Source organism: Homarus americanus, unplaced genomic scaffold (assembly GCF_018991925.1).
Source record: "Homarus americanus isolate GMGI-L3 unplaced genomic scaffold, GMGI_Hamer_2.0 scaffold25081, whole genome shotgun sequence".
NCBI classification, from domain to species: domain Eukaryota; kingdom Metazoa; phylum Arthropoda; class Malacostraca; order Decapoda; family Nephropidae; genus Homarus; species Homarus americanus.
The window spans coordinates 104,120-106,832 of record NW_024738115.1 but is presented as its reverse complement, the minus strand read 5'-3'; the positions used below and the strand labels follow the sequence as shown (position 1 = coordinate 106,832).

At 38.7% G+C, this 2,713-nt stretch overlaps 1 long non-coding RNA gene across 1 annotated transcript; it reads left to right on the top strand.

The window, feature by feature from the left end:
* The first annotated feature begins 229 nt into the window (after positions 1-229).
* On the top strand, positions 230-2,462 carry LOC121873736. The gene is made up of 3 exons (XR_006090300.1): positions 230-259; positions 1,421-1,549; positions 2,411-2,462. It is a non-coding gene; the product is annotated as an uncharacterized LOC121873736 (long non-coding RNA).
* The last annotated feature ends 251 nt before the right edge of the window (positions 2,463-2,713 follow it).

Here is a 2,713-nt window from a genome sequence, read left to right as displayed (position 1 = left end):
GTTATTATTTTGTATAAATACATCTACTAACTGTAGTCTGTAATACCTATGTTCTTATACTGTATTGCTGTATCTGCCCTCTTACTCCTCCTCTTCCTTATCTTCCTCTCTTTCCTCCCGTCCCTCATTCTCTACCGTCCGTTTATTGAGATAATTTACCTCGCGTTCTCCGGACCAATGGGTGTCCTTCCCTCTGCAGTACGAGTAGCGGGACATAATCAGAAGCCTGCGTCGTCATCCGACCGCTTCCATTGAAAGTGTGAGGGCATAAGTTTTGTATAAGTCTCCCTCGATGTTTATTGGTCAATCGTTTTCTATGATTAGATGTGTTTTTTTTTGTAGGATGATACCCACTTTCTTTGGTTTGATTTTTTTGGGTGTTGTAGTCGTTTTTGTGGTGTTTTTGGTTATTTTCGTTTTTTGGGGTATTCCGTTTTCTGTGGTTAGATGTTTTGGTTATTTTCGTTTTTGGGCTATTCCGTTTTCTGTGGTTAGATGTTTTTGTTATTTTCGTTTTTTTGGGGGCTATTCATTTTCTGTGGTTAGATGTTTTGTTATTTTTTCGTTTTTGGGGCTATTCCGTTTTCTGTGGTTAGATGTTTTGGTTATTTTCGTTTTGGTATTCTCGTTTTCTGTGGTTAGATGTTTTTTGGTTAGCGTTTTCTGTAATGTTTTGGCTATTCCTACTGTATGATGAGATTTTTGGCTATTTCTATTTTCTTTTTTTATTCATTTTCTGTGGTTAGATGTGTTTCTACACTGTTTTTAGCTACTAGTTTTTTATCAATTAGTCTTTGGCTAGACCCTTTCCTTTGATTATATTTATTTATAATGCGTTGTTATATATTATTTAAGGGTAATTTTATTGTATATTTGTAACTAGTTCAGTGATATTCTTGTTGTTTGACTGACTGTATGGATTATATGGCCACATCGACCTGACCCAACCTTGACCTGACCCACCCAACCCAATTTCAATCAGCAATTAAAACTGATTTATATTTGAAAATGTTTTAATTTGTTATTTTATTTTTAGAGCTTGTTATTTTATTGAACAATGGTAACTCTTGTTACTCTTAGCAAAACCGCATTGCAGATTTTATCCATGTTTTAGCATGTGGTGGTGTACTGGCGAACAGTAACTGCCAATTAAGTGTTTTATGAAAGTTGGTTTAGGGTTTTATGGTCTATAGTGAAACCTCAATATAATGGACTTTCATCTCTATATAATTCATTAGATGGAGGTTTCACATCTAACAGACCCTCGATATAATGGACTTTCATCTCTATATAGTTCATTAGATGGAGGTTTTAACATCTAACAGACCCTCGATATAACGGACTCTCCTCTCTGTTCAACCCTTTAAATACAGGTTACGACTTAGTTTATGTCACGTTATTAATACTCTGTGTATAACAGGTGTATTACTCTACCACTGAGCTGCATGACCCAGGGGACACTTCAGATATGGACGCTGAACTCATAGCCGACCACAATGAGATAGTGCTGGAGGATGTTAATGGCCAGCCTCCTAAGAACACACATAAGGTAAGGCTACGTTGTGGTTATGTTATGATTTGGTTTGGGTTACGTTGTGTTGGCTTAGCTCGGGGTACTTTTGGTTGGGTTAGGTTATGTTGGCTTAGTTAGGGGTGGGTTAGTTTTGTGTTGGGTTGGATTGGGGTACAGTACGTGTTTATGTTTGTCGGTCCGTCAACGAGCTGTTTGTCACCACTGTACAGGCATTAGGGCCCTTGGTGATTTATCTGATTACCAATTGACACACAGACAGACAGAATGAGATCAAGAGAGACAGACAGACTGACAAAGATAGATGAGGCAGATCCAGGAATATCAAAACAGGGGTCCAAAAAGTTGTGGGTAGGGGGGGAGCACAGTGAGACTGGGGAAGGGGCTGGTGTTGGAAGTCCCCCCCCCCAGAAATTTTTTGGAATTCTGACCAATATCATGGGCATTTTGGGGGCCATTTGAAGCCATGTGGTCTTAATATTAGGAGATATTCTGAGGTCAATATTAATTACTTTTTACGATACAAAACTGCATTAGAGTATTGGAATTATCTGATGAAAATGGGTGCGGTCCGGACTACCCAGTACACGCCGTGGATCTGCCCCAGTAGGTAGATGGATACCGGTTTATTAAGGATGTTGAAGTTTGTTATAGAGTATTTAGTTTATGATGAGTGATATTGATATTATTTATGTCAATGTTGGATTTTATGTAGTAAAACGCTTATTGTTATTATTATCGTTGTTGTTATTATTGTTATTATTATTGTTATTGTTGTTATTATTACCTGTATTGTTGTTGTTGTTGTTATTATTATTATTATTATTATTATTATTATTATTATTACTGGCCTGTGTGTCTCTACCTAATTCCCTCCAGCCCAAGAAGAACCCTGAGCTGTACATGGAATGAAGTGGACGTAGTATCGACTAGATCCTCGTCGAAGGATCTGGAGGCTGAGACTAACCTGAACACGAGGACCAGAGCGAGGTGTTTGAGACTAACTGGAGAAGGAGGTCTCGTCCTTGAGGTAGAACAGTGAAGTCCCCCTTAGGTGAGTCTTAGGGTGGGTTAGGGAGTTTGGATTGGGTTAGGGAGGGTTAGGTTAGAGTGAATCTATGGGTGACTCTTACAGGCTAGAATTACACTCTACCACACCACACACACACACACACACCCACC